Source organism: Accipiter gentilis, chromosome 19 (assembly GCF_929443795.1).
Source record: "Accipiter gentilis chromosome 19, bAccGen1.1, whole genome shotgun sequence".
NCBI classification, from domain to species: domain Eukaryota; kingdom Metazoa; phylum Chordata; class Aves; order Accipitriformes; family Accipitridae; genus Astur; species Astur gentilis.
This window is the reverse complement of record NC_064898.1, coordinates 8,901,908-8,919,764: the sequence shown is the minus strand read 5'-3', so window position 1 is coordinate 8,919,764 and position 17,857 is coordinate 8,901,908. Positions and strand designations below refer to the sequence as shown.

General features: G+C 40.1%; 1 protein-coding gene across 4 annotated transcripts in view; it reads right to left on the bottom strand.

The window, feature by feature from the left end:
* Window positions 1-1,244: 1,244 nt before the first annotated feature.
* PSPC1 (paraspeckle component 1) overlaps window positions 1,245-17,857 on the bottom strand; it is a 65,991-nt gene continuing 49,378 nt past the window's right edge. For 2 of the 4 annotated variants that reach the window (XR_007508801.1, XR_007508803.1), the window contains 2 exons: window positions 10,787-11,042; window positions 7,549-7,652 (listed from right to left, as the gene is read on the bottom strand). The gene's annotated coding sequence lies outside the window, so the exon portion shown is untranslated. Of the gene's footprint in view, window positions 1,898-2,721; window positions 2,886-3,217; window positions 3,306-7,548; window positions 7,653-10,786; window positions 11,043-17,857 lie in introns of those variants that run through there. The other 2 variants (XR_007508802.1, XR_007508805.1) reach the window with 2 other exon arrangements.

The following is a 17,857-nucleotide window of genomic DNA, read 5'->3' as shown; positions in this document are numbered from 1 at the left end:
TCACCCTTTGCCTTCACATACAGTACTGGAAAACAGCCAGTGTGAAATCTTTTTCAGAGCAGCAGCAGTCCAGTAGTGTGGGAGCTGAGCTGACCCTGCATGATGCATTCCTATAGCAGTGCTTAATTCCTCAGCTTTTTTGTGTCCCACCTAAATGGGGAAGATACTTTTCAGATTCTGAACCTTTCTTAAAATGTTTGAATGAAAGGCAAAGAGCAGAGTAAGGAAAAAAAAATACTAAAAGCAGATAAAAGGCAGCACAGAATACAAGTTTGAGCAGGACTGAGGCAGCAGTAAAACTTAAGGTTAAAAAAGGGTCTCCTAAAAAAATAGAATCTCAAACATCTCACGTATCAGGAGGAAGGGACCAGGCAGAAGATAGTTCTTTTTGATTTCAAGTCAACTGTTTCCCCATAGCAGAGTCTCAGCTGTCATGCAGGATAGCTACAACTGAATTTTTTTCAAGAATTTCTGTAATACTTCCTATATGATCTGAGTTGTAGGGAACTCCTCTGGTTAGTTACTCTTGGCACAGACTGATTTATAGTAGATGGGTCAGACCTTAACATTGCCTAGCTGCTGTCATGTGCATGCTACTCATAGCTCTGCTTTGAAGACAACCAAAACCATGTGCATGGGAACTGAAGACACCATCACCATACCCAGGGAGACCACTGCCTACTCCAAAAGTGGATTCATCCCAACTGTTTGGGCACATGCCAGCAGCAAAAGTGTTTTCAACTGGAGCTGGAGGACAGTATTATCCATGTGGTGACATCTTGATCTGTATCACAAAACCCCACTTTCTGACAAGAAATCTTGTTCCATGGAGCTGTTACTTGGAGCAGACGCCATAGCCAAGTGTAAAGAATATGAACTGGGGGAAGAAAAAGGCCTGTTACAGCAGTTGCACATCTTACACTGAACGCAGTCATCCATATGATGGGGGAAAAGCTGCTATCCCTGCCCCAAACAGTAACAGTCAGAGCCCCAGCCTGCAAAGGCTATGCTTATATGTGTATTTATTATTTTTTTTAAAAAGGCTTTACCAAGCTGGTTGAGATACCCTGTCTGGAAAAGTTTGCACAGGAGCTGTGCAAGCATTTCAAATTTCCTTTACTTTCCTGGATCTGTCAGCTCTACTGTCTTAATATTGGAACAGTTCTTATTTCTATAAACAGCAGGATCAAGACCCCTAAAACCACCAGTGAACATCACCCCAAACAACCCCCCAGAGTAGGTTCCCTGCACCCACCCTTCCTGAAACAAAAGGGATACCAGGAATTCCCAATGGTTCCACAGTGTGGGGAGACCAATTAAGTACAGCAAGACAGTACTGACTTGCGCTATTTTTATTAGTGGCATGATGCAGCACTTACATACACTGAAAATTACACAACACTACCTCACTACTGTGTACCACCAAGATGAGCCTCCAGCCCCTTCCATTACACAGCTGAAGTAGGATTTCCTACCCCTTAACCTCCTGTTTTCCAGACTGAACAAACCCCACTGCCTATCCCCATGGCTCCTGTGCTCAAACCTCTCGATCATGCTGGCCTCCACTGGACTTGTTCCCATCTTGTCTTCAGGAGCCGCAAACTGGTCACAGCACTCCAGCTGCAGTCACAGCAGCACTGAGCAGAGAAGAAAGATTGCTTTCCTTGTCCCTGCTCAGCTGTGCTCTTCTAATGGAGCCCAGAATGTGGTTGGACACCTTCATCTTCACTTGTTCCTCAGGACTCCCAGATCAGCTTCTGGAAAGCTGCTTCACAAGCAGTCTGTGCCCAGGCCACACAACTGCATCACCTTAATTCAGTACCCAGTGTAGGACATTCCATTTGCCTTTTTTGAACTCGGTGAGGTTCCCATCAGGCCCTCGATTCATGTTCATTGCCTTGTCAATGCAGAATATAGAACAAAATAAACATCCTGTTATTCATTGATTAATCTGAAACAGTTTTATAACAGATAAAGAAACCCTACAAAAAAAAGGGTGGTATGTTACAGTCCAATGTTAAAACGGCATCACATCAAAATTCATTTTTCATTATTAATTTAATTCATGGGGTTTGTTTTTCATCTTTTTATTGGGCTACATTAAGACAGCAGGCATTTTTATCATAAATCCCAACTCAAACTTAACTGCATGGACAGTGAATCTTACTGCAGCTTTAATCTCCCCATTGGTTAACATGTCCTCCCAGTCCTTTTCAGCTGTTGCTGGCATACACCATTTTCTCTAGGTAACTAATACTTCTGTGCTCTTTTAAACTACTGCAAATTAAACACAATCCACACTATTGGTTTTTCTTTGAATATAAAGCCCAGCACTTTCCTATCTTTTGTCACATATTTTAGTGCTTGAAAATACTTCCTTACTAATTTCATTTAACTCTAAAGGCTTTTTTTAGTCCAAACCCAATCATTTTATCACAGAGCAGTCTTTTAATGTATCATGTACTCTTGATTCCTATTGTAGCATGTACAAACTGTAATCCTTTTATCAGCACCATTTCCCAGCACTAGTATTTCTGGAAAGAAAATCTTCTGGTACAGTCTAGATAAAAAGGGAGTCAAGACCTCAGTTACGCAACCAAGTTGGCTAACATCAGCCTTACTATGAAATGCTCGACTTTGCTTAATGCTGGGTACCACCTCCTCTGCCAGAGGCTGAAAATGAAGACAGTAACATCACAAAAGCTGTAACTCATCTCATACCGGAGAAGGCATCTTGAACCTCGGAAGCAGACAGTGTATTCACATTCTTCCGATGTGTCTTCTTGAATCCAGGGTGCTGGTGCGGGACACACCACCTCCATGCGGGTCCCCTTCCCATCACTTGAAACAGCCCGACTGCCTCGGGTCTTACAGGGCAGAGCTGTCTACAAGCAGAAAGAATACAACCTAAGTGAGAGTGATCAATTCATCCCTCTCCACTGTTAAGCTGGGTGCTACAGATTTAATTACTATTTTATTATATAACAGCATTATTCTTGTGCCCAAGAGCACAGAAAGCAACAAAGAAGAAGAAAAAAAACCACAAGAAAACTACGTTAAGCACAAAAATAATACAAAGAGGCTGGAAACCGAGCACAAAGGAAACCGATTTCATCACAAAAGTCACAACCACTGTTAAGTGCTCTAATGAATGACACCACCATTCTATTCTCACCCGATGGTCCTTGTCATTCCAACGTGAAGAGCAGCATCTTACCCGTGATAGCAGAAAGCCATCTTCAGTTCTGAGGGTGTATAGCCACCAGCAGTTTTCATTAAAACCGAATACAATGGAGAACATTGGGCTGAGGAGATACAAGAGACACTTAAGTGATAACTTCCTTGAAAACGCACTTCCGTAATCAAAATACAGTAGACAAGGAGACTCAAATAGCAAACTGCACAGCAATGCATTAGCAAATACAACTGGATAAAGAGCTGGGAAATGTTAACGCTTGTCCCAGATAGCCCTTCCAAGAGGTTACCTGGAATTCTCTACCAGTGTTCAGGAACCCCAGCAGCAGGCAGCCTGACAGAACATTCTGACCTCACTACAAATTAAGTCAGAGCACAGGGCATTTTCTGGTATAATAGAACTGTATGCAAATTTATCTCAGAGCTGAAAAAGGGAAGGCAATGACACACCAAGGCCAACGCTCTTCTCTACAAATACTGCTCAGCAACAAGTTAAGGAAAATCAAACTAAGCAGGTGTAACTTTTTTTTTATGTGACTGATTTGGCTCACTCTCCCAGTCTTTTGCAACTTTTTCCACAGTTTGCTATTGCACGCTCTGCCCCAAGTACAATGCGATCCACTCACATTTTTATCTAATCTTCCCTCAATTTTTAACGCAATCTTATTAGGCCATTAGGCTTTATCAGCCAGGTTCACACTGCAATCTGAAGTGCACACACAAACAAATAATGGGGAAAGAGAAAGAAAGGATTTTATCGCTCCACTGAGACAAGGAGTCATTATTTAGCCAAAGAAACATTTGTGTCTCCAAGGAACCTTGGCCATCCGCTCTTCCCTTCACAGGAAGGAAACTGTAAGTTGAGGACAGAAAAATTCTGAGACGCCTGGGAAACCTGCCAAATGCCAAGGCTCTCAAATAGCTCCTTGCACAGGGACAGTCTGATACATAAGGACAAGCAAGACTGAATTCCCAACAGCTACGTGGTCAAGGCAAAATGTCAGCTGGATAGAAAATTTTCTTTTGAGTCAAACTTTGAAAAAATTACGTGTTTTTTCTGTTACTACTACTTTTCAGATAAAGAGTTTTAACTGTATTGTCTTTTTTATATTCCGTGAGTAAATGCTTGTAGCTTGCTTATTTCCATAGCCTGGTGTGTATTACACATTATTGTGTGATTATATTACGATTTTTATTGTGATTTTACTACAACTAGAAAATATCAGGGAACTCCTTAGTAAAGGGCAAGGCAAAACCACAGAACAAGGTGCCTATCAGTTTTCCCATCTCCTCAGCTCCCCCCGCCCCCCCCCTCCATGCCCCCTTCAATATCAAAGAGGTAACAGGGTCCAGGCTAGGGAACACTTAAACTGGACTGAAGTTACATGCGTTGGGCCTGGTGGGAGGCAGCCACCAGTGCTGCGGGAGCTGGCTGCTGGCACTGCGAGGCCGCTCTCTTGCTGAAGGAGCATGGCAACTGGGAAACGTCTGCAAGGACTAGGTGAAAGCAAATGTCACTCCAATCTTCAAGAAGTGCAGGAAGGACCCAGGGAATTCCAGGCTCTGGGAAAGTGATGGCCCAACTACTCCTGGAAACCATTTCCAGACCACAAAGGTAACTAGGAGTAGTCAGCATGGATTTTCAAAGGGGTTGTTTGCAAATCCTGAAGGATCCTAACTGACAGCCTCTATGATGAGGTGAGCAGTTCAGTGGGTATGGGGAGAACAGTGGATATTGTCTACCTTGACTTCAGAAAATCTTTTGACACTGTCCGCGATAATATGTTCATTTACAAGCAGATAAAGTACAGGCTCGATAAGTGGACAATGAGGTAGACTGAAAACTGGCTCAACAGCTGGGCCCAGAAGGTTGTGATCAATGGCACAAAGTCCAGTTGGAGGCCAGAGTACCCCAGGAATCAGTACTGAGGCCAGTCCTTTTCAACATCCTCATTTATGGCCTGGCTGATGGGACAGACAGAGTGCATCCTCAGCAGGTTTGCAGCTGATACAAAGCTAGGAGGAGCAGCTGATACACCAGAGGGTGGTGCTGCCATCCAGAAGGACCTCAACAGGCTGGAGAAATGGGCCGACAGGATCTCATGAAGTTCAAGAGAGGGAAATGCCAAATCCTGCACCCAGGGAGGAACAATCCCAGGCAGCAGGACAGGCTGGAGGCCAGCTGGCTGGAAAGCAGCTTTGCAGGTAAGGACCTGGGGGTCCTCGTGGACACCAAGTCCAAGAACCACCATGAGGGAAGAATGTCACCTAGCCACAAAAAAAGGCCAGTGACATCCTGCACTGCACTACAAAGGAAGTTGCCAGCACATGGAGAGAGATGATCCTTCCCCTCTACTGAGCACTGGTGAGACACCTGGAGCGTTGTGTCCCATGCTGGGCTCCCCAGTACAAGAGACATGGGCATACTTGATTGAGTTCAGTGAATGGAAGACAACTGAGGGACTGGAGCATCTTTCGTGTTATAAAAGGCTGAAACAGCTGGGACTGTTCCAGCTGGAAAAGACTGGGCAAAATCATCTATTTATAAACATCTAATGAGAGTGTATAAAGATGACAGACAGAGTGTTCCCAGTGATGCCCAAGGACAGGACCAAGAGGCACTGGGCACAAACTGGAACATGGAAGTTCCTTGTGAACATCAGGAAACTTTTACTGTGAGGGTGCCTGAGCACTGGCACAGGTTGCCCGGAGAGGTTGTGGAGTCCTCATTCCTTGGAGACCAAACCCAAACGGACATAGTTCAGGGCAACCTGCTCTACCCGACATCCTGCTTTGAGCAGGGGGTTGGATTCTGTGATCTCCACAGCACTCTTCCAACCTCAGATATTCTGGGATTCTGTGAAAAGCCTGCCCCAATTCCAGCTGCAGAGGTAAGATAGGAGTTAGTGCTGCAGGGCTCAGGAGAAAAGTAATTTCCAGTAGCACGGGTAACTACCAGACTGTCTGGCATGCAGCACATTACGGGGGTGACCTGAGCACTGGGGAGGGGAGCAGGGCACCAACTCTTCATCTGAAACATGCACAGAAAAAATCTTTTCTTTGGAAAAATCCTTTACAAAGCAGTGCTACCTAAGTGAAAGATGCGTCAAGGCATAGCAGGTAGAGAGTAAAAGGTAGGAAAAGGGAGGCAGAGCTTCTGTGGAGAGTATAATAGAATTCTGTCTGTCTTGGGTAGACATTCTGAATTATTTCAGTCTTGGGAATCAAAGACCACATGGGCCATTTTTCAGTATTAGTTGTAACTCACAGTACAGTTTGAGATGTATTACTGCAGAAAGATTTCTTCTCTTATGTTGCCCTTCCATGCTTTTTACAGAATGACAAAAGACCCCATCATGTTTATACTTTCCATGCAACTCAAGTTTTACTACTTACTTCACACACTTAATTTACCAGCTGACTTGGAAATCACTAAAAGGACCCCTCTAACTAGCAATAAATCATATAGTCTACTATTATAGAATCACAGAACAGTTTGGGTTGGAAGGGACCTTTGAAGATCATCTAGTCCAGCCCCCCTGCCATGGACAGGGACATCTTTCACACGTCATTAACAAATACCTCAATGTATCTCGTTCTTCATGTGTCTAGTTCTCTATTTACCATTAACGCAACTACAGAGACAGCTCTGAGTACGTTTAATAGACCAAACAAACACAAAGGAGCACTAACCCTAATTCCTCTTGCTTTATCAGCAGAACTTGCACATCTCAGTCAAATCCTATCGGTGTTTAAAATTATTTTTACATTATAAAAGCAACCGGTATTTTGGAATTTCAGAACTATCAGAACTACTGAACCAAACTGCATAAATCTCCCTTTAAAACCTTTTTATCTGTCAATCCCACAGAGATGCTTCCAACACCCAGGGTAGATGGCACTACAGACCTGCGTGTACACAAACTGAACTCTACCCCAGGTTTTACAGAGTACAAGGACACAGCCTTCCAGACCAAAGCCTACTGGCTAATCCTGAGGACTGTTCAGAATCAGAAACTACAATGTTGATGATACAAACTGGATTCTGAGTGCAACGTACCAATAACACCAAATAGCTCAGACATGGCATCATGTTAATGTGGCACTATGGTTTTTGGACGTTAAGACACATTATAGCTAGTCAGATTTTGAGCTGTCTGCAAGACATGTACTTCAAGTCCTTTAAAAACATTAACATATGACAGGAATTATGCAACAAATTACACTGTCTGAAAGCAAGTATTAGCTGAAGTGTAGAAGCAGAATTACTCTATATCAAATGGCAAATGTGAACAAAAAGAGGGCTCCTAATTTCAGTAATTGCTAAATAAAGCCAAATATCCTAATACATACCTTGTACTAAAACTTGGTTTAGGATTCCCTTTTGTATGCATAAGACAGCAGAAGGATTCTGCACAAGCCAGTCTTCATCTGCATTTTAAGATTTTAATAGTAACCTAAAAAAATAAAGAGATAGTAAATAACTGATGCTTCAAACAAACTAGAAAATACAGTAGTTTCTCTTTTCATATACCCATAATTACAATATGGAGAAATAAATCATAATAAAACTTCACATTACCAGGAAAAAACCCTCATTTATTCTCTACCCATTCTTACCCCTTAGTTATTACTACGCAGATTTCTCTAAAGATTTTAAATTTAGTTTTACTACCTCTGCAGTTTAAAAGCAGCTGTTCCAAGAACATTAACAAGTTCCTACATTTTCATGCTTCTGCTTGGAGTAGATTAAGTGCAGTTCTGCTCCAAAGAGCCCCAGGTCATTTCTCATTGGAGGACTTTTAAAAAACACATATCAAACACAATACTGTCTTCTTCTAGGCCTGCCAATGCATGTGGCCAAAGTGACATTTCATCCTTCTCATATGATGCCACTACATTAGGATCCCTGCACACAACACAGTTATTAGTGAAACCTGAGAACTAACTGCTCTCACTGTAGTTGTACTGAGGGTATAGAAGCACAAATACAGTCTCCTCCCTGTTCCACAGCCTGCTGTGGTACAGACATTTAACAGATACTTAAAAGGGGCAAAGCTGTATATGAAAATAATACAACTGAAGTAAAATGTTGTCCTACATTATAATAACATCTCAGAACAGAACTGCATACAAGTCTCATTAAAATACATTTTAATACCAAAAGCATTAGAAATTGAGGCAAAAGATTAGGACTTTTGTAATTTTAAAACTTCTGCAATAGATCTGCTTGCATTTGCAATAAGTGCAGTTGGAAGAACAAACAGCAAGTCAGAGTATAATTTTATTCCTATTACATTTATTAATTCATAATTAAAATTATTGTAATTATATTCAAAAAGGCCTAACAATAACTGAAAATGTTAATAAGGGTATCCATCTTGAACTCTGTGTGTCTTCTTCCAAAGTCCACACGCAAAATAATTATCCAAAGTGTTTAAAATTCAGCAGCTCCCTGCCCCAGCCACTCAGGCTTCAAAACAGCTCTCACCCATCCATGCACATTCCCTCCTTCCCCATCCCCAATTAAAGTCACCTCTTCTTTACAAATACTTCTAATTTAAAATAATATGCGAGTACTTCAGTGTTTGATAGGTTTAACATAATCCATTACTCAGGCTGGGGAAGCAGACACAGCACCATGTTCCAGAGCCAAGGAACCCTAAAGAAATGTCTGTAGAGAGGAAGACTGCCTGGAAAGCCCTGGATTTCCCAGCAGCCCAGCGAGATGAAGAACTCTGTATGCTCTCAGATAAAGACTTCTTAAAACAATTTACCAATACCTTGAGGTCCTGTTTGATGATCAGAAAACTTAGCACACCCTGCAAAGTATTTGTTACAGAAAGAATTACAGGTTGCACCTTCCAGGCTAGCTTCACTTCAGGAACAGCCCCAAAAAGCAACTCAGAAGTGACATTCATGCAAATTACAACACACAACCACAAGCATTTACAATAAAGGTTAACCTTTATCTTATCAGATACACCTACAAAAAGGCTGAGGCTAGCAGCTCAGAGTAAACACAATTTCAAAGTTGGCACAATTTAATGTCTGAATCCTATTAAAAGTGCTGCTAATTCATCAATTCTCCCATTTGCCACCTTTTCGTCTCCCCCCCCGCCCCATGATGCAGCTTGCTATATATAAAATTTCAGAAGTTCTGTTATCTATTCTGCAACACAGACGTTCAGCACTATGGATACTTTCTTCCTAAAGCAGATATAACACAGCACAAGCCCACTAACCCTTTATAACCAGAGCTATAATTTTGCAAGTGCTAGTATTAAAATCATTTAGCAGGTCAAATGCAATAATGGCCACAGTGGTGACTGTCAGCCACAGAGACCAGGCTGGAATTGTCATCTGGACAAAATTAGTGTCCTGGACATTACCTTCACATGGTGAAACTAACCCAGCTATTGATAAGTATGTACCCATCTTAAAGGGAAGCTACAATTACAAACTGCTCATCTTTCAGTCTGTATTTTAATATTATAAAAACCCCATAATAATTAGGCTTTTCTTCCTTTTTTTCCCCTATCTACAAACAGCAAGGCTAAGACCTCCAAAGGCCTAACACAGCCTCTCCAGTTTCTGCAACAGCCAGCGTATATTACCTTCTCTTTCTTGGCCACCCAGATTTACTGAAGAGAAAGTGGTGACCCAGATTCTTGGCAACTAGTAGATACTAGTGACAAAAGTGTGGCCAAAACCAGCTGGTATGTTTTTGAAGATAACCCCTAACACCAGCCAGTACGACCATATGGTAGCGTTACAAATTAATCATTTACCATAACTCAAATACTTACAAAGTGATTATAGTGTGTGTGTGGGGGGGGGGGGGTGTTGTTTTTTTTTTTAAACAGTATGTCTCTGCCTCTGCACTAATTTCTTCAGAATTCTCTCTCTACAAGAAATCAAGATCATTACAACCTCTCTACCTTACATAAACCCTACTGTTTATGATTAACAGTAACTACTTTGTTAGACCTGCACGGATTTGTAAGAGTGAGCAGGAACACAGCAAAGAGTTATTTTCAAAGTAACAGACTCTGAATCATCTCCATTCATATGATAAAGCTTTACTTTAAATTAAAGCTCAAAGTGGGTATGGTGCCAAGCAAGATGAATCTGAAATATTCTAAAAGGCTAACAGCATGGTAAACATGCCTATTCTGAAGAGAACAGATGCATCACACGCAAACTGAGTGATACTGTGTGTATATTGTGCCATTATCAAGGAAAACTGAAAAACAGCTCCTCAGCACAACCTATATCAAGTAACACATATTCAGCATAACAGAGTACTCTCCACTACAGAATTGCTATGCGAGACAAGCTCCAAGCTGCCACAGCAGCATACCAAGCAGAAACAGCCACGACAATCTACAACACTGAAGGATGTTTTACATTTACCTTGCACACAGATGCTATACAGCTTCACTGGCTTGACTAACAAAACAGGTTGCCTTTTTTTTTTTTTTTTTTTTTTTTTTAAATCAACAGGATTTTTGGTGGCTACTGAAACAGAGCTTCCCCCCTGTATTTCCCTCCATTACCCCCTTTATTTTATGTCTACTTTATAAATTACCTAGCAACACAGAACAGCAGCATGGGTAAATTTTGACTTCCACTGAAGTGGACCATACGACATTTTGCACCAGCAGGCATAGGTATCATTTTGAGAGTAGCAGAGCCACTATCCATCACACAGAAAGGAAGAACTCCAATGCCGAGCTGTTCTCAGGAAAACACACAATCCCTTGTGGCCACTTATTTGGGGTTTCCAAAGGGAACCCGAGATGATCCGCAGAGCTGTGTTCATGTTTGCATTTGTTCAGGTTTACCTATCAAAAGGTAACAGATAACAACGTTGGCTGCTAACAGAAGACACAGTGCTAGACATTTCTAAATGATCAAGCAATCTTTTCCTCCCCATTCTTCCCTTAGTTTTTACTCGTCTGGCCAAACCTCCTCACCTTAATCATGAGGAGCCCCTGTCAAGGACAAAAGCACACATTTGTAACAATAAAAGCGTCGAAGAGTCAGTCATCACCTGGGTGTCACTGCACAGTTGCCAGTGATTACAGGAGACAAACTACAACGTAACCCTTCCCAGTCTTGTGTTACCCAAATTCTCTCCTTAAGAGCATATACTTGCAGACAGCTACGAGCAAGTATTTAAGGGAAAAAATGGATGCTACCAAATGAAGGCCCAAAAGGAAAATTAAGTTCCTAGAAACAAAAGGGCAAATACTACTTGAACTGAGCCAGCAAGGTATTCAATTTCCTTGACATGACTATTAAAGCATTTTACGTCCATTTCACAACATTCAATTTATAAGGTAAAGGGTATCTGAAGTTAGCATCTTGGACAGAATGCAGAATGTGAATGTAGTAATATTATTCTTCTGGAATCAGATTTCAAAAAACACTATCAGTTACTAGCAGCTAGGTAATAAACCCATACCAGTGACAATACTACGATCAAGGGACATTTATTTTCCTGTTTTGCCTGGATTGCAAAACTTCACTCATATAGAAGTTAAAAGTATTTCTTCTGTATTTGGGGAATAATGAGCATGTCTGAAAATATTTAAACAGAAAGGACAAAGATTTCATCTGTGCAGCTTAAGCAAGGTCTGAATTTGATGGCACTGAAATTTATAAGTACTTTGTAAATTTAGTAAAAATTGTTCATTTGCGAGTCATTATGTTCCTAAGATGTAAGACCGTGCATTTAATACAAAAGAAGGATCCATTTTTTTGGTAAAAAAGATTCCCTATAATTTTGAAGTTTGGACTTGATCAGCAGAAGGGAATGAAGCCTTTAACTTCTTAATATCACTCAGGCTTCTGTCACACAGCATAACTAAAGTGTTATATTTTTATATATAAATAATATACATTATATTTTTGCCAAATTTTGTGAACTGTGAGGCCATAGTCATACAAAGTCATTAAATTAAACCTATATGAAACAGCAACTCAATCCCGTATTTTTTAATACGCCTCCCCCAGCCCCCCCATTGCTCACTAACATTCCCATGTCAAGTTGAGCAATCTGCAGCACCAGAATAGCTGGCTTATCAGACAGTGATTTTCATAATTATGCATTCTAGATATGTTATTAATGCAGCAGAAATGGCTTCAGATGTTCAGATTTCTACTTTTAATGATTGTGTTCATGCCAAGCAGCCTGGAAAAGCATCCAAGCAACAGTATCATCATCTCCATTCAGAACTCACATGCCCTTTTACAGGGATGCAAAGTTCCTAAACATTTTGTGATGCTTTACCTTATCATGAACAGCTAAGTACAAAATGGTTGAAGGAGCAAGGGAATAACCTTTAACCCTCATGATCTCTTTCACCTAGAAGTAATGATGTATAGATGTGACTTCACCAATTAACAAAGAAAACTTAAGAAACCTGACAGATGAAAAGCATCTGAAACAATTGCATCACTCAGCACTGGAAGTTAGTTAAAATTTTATGAGCGTGTTTTTGTCAGGTTCTAGAAATTCTCAGCGAGTTCAGCAATCACAGAAATTTATGGCTTGTTTATGTACAGAGTTTGAAACAAGTTTAGAAAAGTCAGTTGTAAACGAGATACAGTTAAACCAGCACAGCTAGCATTAAGTACCATCAGTATTGCTATACTACTTTTAACAGAAATCAGGATACCATTTCACTATAGACTGTGCAACAAGTTTACAACTATGCATCTGAAATGAGAGAACCACTAAGAAAATTTCAGACATTTAAATAGGCATAGTTTCCTTGATTTAGTTTTATTTAAAAATAATTTTTTAAAATTTAAGGTAGCAAAAATGTGTACAGGCAAAGCCTAAGAGACAGTATTCTCCGATTTTACAGGTTTAAGACTAGAGAAAAATCAGCATAAACTGTGTATTATAGAAAAATACTTATATATAGTTGAGACGTGATGACCTCACTAGTTTGAGGATATTCTGGATGTCCCAAAAACTAGGGGGACTCCAGTTTCATGGGAAACTTCCTGGATTGTGCATAACCCAACTTTCTCCAATTTAAAAAAAAGGCATTCCTAAGGAATTGTGAAATTTGCTGATACACAGCACATTTACTTCTGAAGTGTTAGCAATGCTGCTTTACACAACTTCACACAATGCTCCCCATTCCCTCTTGTAGGATTCCTTACCTGTCATTTTTGCAGCAGGTGCCAAGTTAGGCCAGTGTCCTAACCTCCTCTTCCAAAATAATGACAGCAGAATTTATTATCTTTGTGGGGCTAAAATCTCTGAAGCCATAACACTGTGCTGGGGGAAAGGGCAGGGCAAGCTGTGGTCGCACGGTCCTTATAAAGAGCAACAGCTCAAGATTCAAAGAGCTTTCATCTTTGAAGTGCTTCATATGAAAATGTAAAATTAAACAATACTAAACAATATGTACATCTATATTGAAATGAAACCTAGTAAGGAAGCATTCAAATACCTAAGCACGTAATAATGTTTTAACGTTGCTTCATATGAAGTTCAATAAAGTCAAAGCTTTATTTAGATGACAGATTCGCAGAAGGGTTAATGTTGGAAGAGACCTCTATAGATCGTCTGGTCCAAGCCCCTGCTCAAGCAGGGCCACCCAGAGCCGATGCCCAGGACCCTGTCCAGACAGCTTCTGACATCTCCAAGGATGGAGAGTCCACAACCTCCCTGGGCAACCTGTGCCAGCGCTCGGTCACCCTCACATTAAAAATGTGTTTCCTGATGTTCAGACAGAGCCTCCTGCGTTTCAGTTTGTGCCCACTGCCTCTGGTCCTGTCAAAAGATTCAGTAATTCATTATGCAGTGCTAACTCTGCTGGGTGACAATTTTTATCTCCAAGTACTTTATGAAAAATACAGAACACCAACTTGTAGCTTCCACCATAATAAAGCCACATTTGGTAGAAAAAAAGAAAAATCTTACATTAGATTTGAAATACACAGGAAATGGAATCTGTATTTCAAGACAAAGACAACAGAAAAGCATTAATAAACTGCAGGGTATCCTGCAAAGACTATCACATACTGGTCCACTGACATGAAGACTTACCTGTTTACAAAAAAACCCACAAAGCAATGTTTAATAAAAGTACCATTTCTCATGAAAACTTGGGTTTTGTAGAGAAGAAGGCATTTACATATCTGTTTCAATAAAGCGTAACTAGTTCCTGCAACAAACCAAGCCTGCACTTGCCCAGTCTAAGCAGATTACTATTCAGATCTGGGCTAAAAAGTTGTGCATAACACCCCAAGGAACCTGTGAAAATTTTTAAGGCAGAACATGTGGTGAACTCAACTGCATAAAACTGAACAGCAGAGATTCTCTACTTGCTACTGTTATAGAAGCTTCATCATCTGGCAAGCTGGGACTCCAACTCAGCTTTTTGTACTTCACTTGCACATTTGGACATATTCCTGATGCTGCACTGAGCAAGATTTATCTCAACTTCCTAGTACCATTTTACCTTCTTTATTTAGTAGAAGTGGCTACTACCTGTAGGATAGTTATTGTTCCTACCCAAAGTGAAAAAGCTTTTTAAGTGAGTATCAAACATTAGAAAAAGCATTAAGCCTCAGCTCTCATCTACATAGAGCTAAGGAAGCACCTGCTAACATGTAATGAAGAGGACTACAAAGCATGATATTAGGAATAATTACAAGTTTGAGTAACAGATTTAACTTTTAGGCATCTCAAGTGTGTGTTAGGAACACTATTAAAATTAACCCTTCCACCATCTACCTCCCCTTAAAAGACACTCCAGTTGGCTACAGCTTTCTTCACTTGAGAACAACAAAGGCCTTAATGATGAAACCACATTTGCACAGGACTAAGCAAAGACCACACGGTAAGAAACAGGGAACTTCCTTTTGTTATCATCTCACATACAAAGGCAGTCAGTTGCCATCGTGTTCAAGACTAAAATATTTCAAATCAGAGACTGACTGTTGGCACTATTTTTCATCACACTTCAATGAGATTTCAAGATGCAAGCTCATACTATAATTCTCACATTAAAAATACACATTTAAAGATAAGTTTTCAAAATCATGCCAGGTGACAAACCTGTAAATATCAATACATTAATGAGAAAATGGTTATGAACACAGACCAGAACATAAAAGTTGTTACTTCAGTTACCTGTTTGTGACTTCAGATGTACACAAGGAAAAAACATCCATTCTAACACACTACAAGCATTATTTGCTATGTCTTGAAACTCCACATAAGCAAGTAGCAGCTTCTCCAACGAAGTCCGCATTTCAAACCGAAGTTCTGCATACTGATGCATCCATTTCTTTGAAAGGTTAACAGAACATTTACCTGTCATCAAATTCTTCCACTACTTTTTACAGACCATCTTCAAAGAGCTCACAGTTTGCTCTCCTATTATGCTCAACCTTGTTCTTGACTTCTCATAACTTTATTCCATCTTATTTAACAACCTATTTCTGTTAGCTTACTTTCATTCTGAGCTCTGCAAAATCTCACAACTGATCAGCATCTGATTGCGGAGTATGCTCTGACAGGGTGTATTTATACGTGAATTCTGAGTCATTCTGGTTTACAACACACTGTGTAAACTAAAATAAATGAAGATACCCAAGCAGTTTAAAGATGAACCTTCAGCACCTGGAGATAGAACCAGGGCTTCGCATCTTTATTACGAAACTAGGGAATCAGACTGAAATAATCATCCAAAAGATTAATTTTCTGTAACACACCTTGAATTATCAAAGGATTTGTGTCATTGACAGTAACAGTGTAACCAGTTTGCATTTTTTGAAAATTTGTATATAATATTTGTTAAGTTTCTACTCAAGCTTACTCACGTCAATACCTCATTGAGAATACCACATTTATAATGCAGGGAAGTGCACTGCAATGACTGAAAAGGTGGTAAGCTAAAGATGACTGTAGCTGGCAAGAGCAAATGTAGATTTAAGCGCTCCATGACTACACCATCCTCAAACCCCAACTGCAGTAGCTGCCATCGTGTGACAGAAATTTGCTAAGCAGGAGACGAAGACTTTGAAAAGCATCCTTGTAGCCATAAAGGAACTTCATTAACTGAGGCAGGTGAAGCAACTGCTGAAACAACCGAAGGCACTACCACATTCAAAGTCCTGGGAAGGCTATGACAGTCGTGTAGCTGTACACATACTCAATCAGCAGATAAGCCACCTCGGGTGCTGGCCGTTCAACTACTCAGATTTATCACTGTGGCAAGATAATTATGTTCTTCATAAACTTAAATCCCAATAGTCCTGTTCTTGTTTTGTCACAATCAAGGCAATGATGACATTTTCCTGCAAATAAGAGCAGGACCAGACTTGGCCAGCATTTGTCTTTAAGCAGGAGTTCTCTAAACTCATGACAGAAGTCCTCTAATGGAAGAATCGGTAAAGTAAAAGTGTAAAAGTTATACCTATTTGAACTTCAGTCCTTTCCCTGCACAATTTTGTCTTGTATATTTAGCCTTTCCCTGCATGTCATTAGGAGTTCCACCTCTGTTCCTTTAATGTAGACAAAGCCTAAAAATATGAGAAAATACAGCCAACTCCCCAATAACATTACTCTTCTCCATATCTTAATGAAACTCAGACTTATTTTGTCCATTAAAGCACGTATTTTATTTGCATGTTTACATTGAACTAGTTTCATTTATAGCAGAACTCTGAAACAACGTGTAAGAATTTTAGATTAAGTTTATCATGAGTCGTATTTGGGTTTTTTGGTAGCTATAGTAGCTTCCAAATTCTTAGAAAAAAACCTGAAAGATGAGGTCAAACCCCATCTTCCATGCTTTTCCACATTACTATCTCCCCTGTCTGTAAATCCATGAAGAGCACTTATCTACTTTTACTTTTCCATATTAGTATTTCCACACACCTATGAGTCAAGAAAGGGTACCTATTTTTTTAAGTTCTTACGTATTCTGTCAATTATTGTGTCTTGATTTATACAAAAGAGAAACTTTAAAATTAAATTAATCCAGAACAAAGTTTTTCTTTTCCCTCTTAGGAAGAGCCATAAATTCTTCTTAAAGACACAAGAGGTTAAGAATACATACATGATATTCATATACTAAAAAACCCCCACATACGGAGAGGTATGTAATGACTTGCCAAATCACATAAGGGACTGTTTTTACTGTGCATCTGACACCTGATTCTTTCCTTTAACCCACTTCCATCAAGTTTAGTATTACAACCCCCAAATAAAGTTTTATACAGCTCATATCTTGCACATCATCAAGGAAAGTTAAAGCCTTTTACAATAAAAGAAAACCCGGAATACAGAATAGGAAACAAAGTCCTAAATGGAATGGATAGGGATACCCAGAGCAGGCTAGTGACAATCTTCAAAGATGAATGATTTGGCCCAATCCTATAGTTAGCATGTCACATTACATCCTCACATCACTTCTAAAGCTTTGCAGAAGGTTGCAGAATTTTCACCATAATACTAAGTGAAGGTTAGGGTTGAGTCACAATGTCCTCAGTGTCAGATCAGTGAAAGATTTAGAGCTCAAATACTTGATAAATACGTAAGACCTAGTAAAATAAAGTTTTCCCACCGTCTTTAAAGATACACCATTCAGCTTCCTCGACACAGGGCAGTTTTGAAGACACCAGA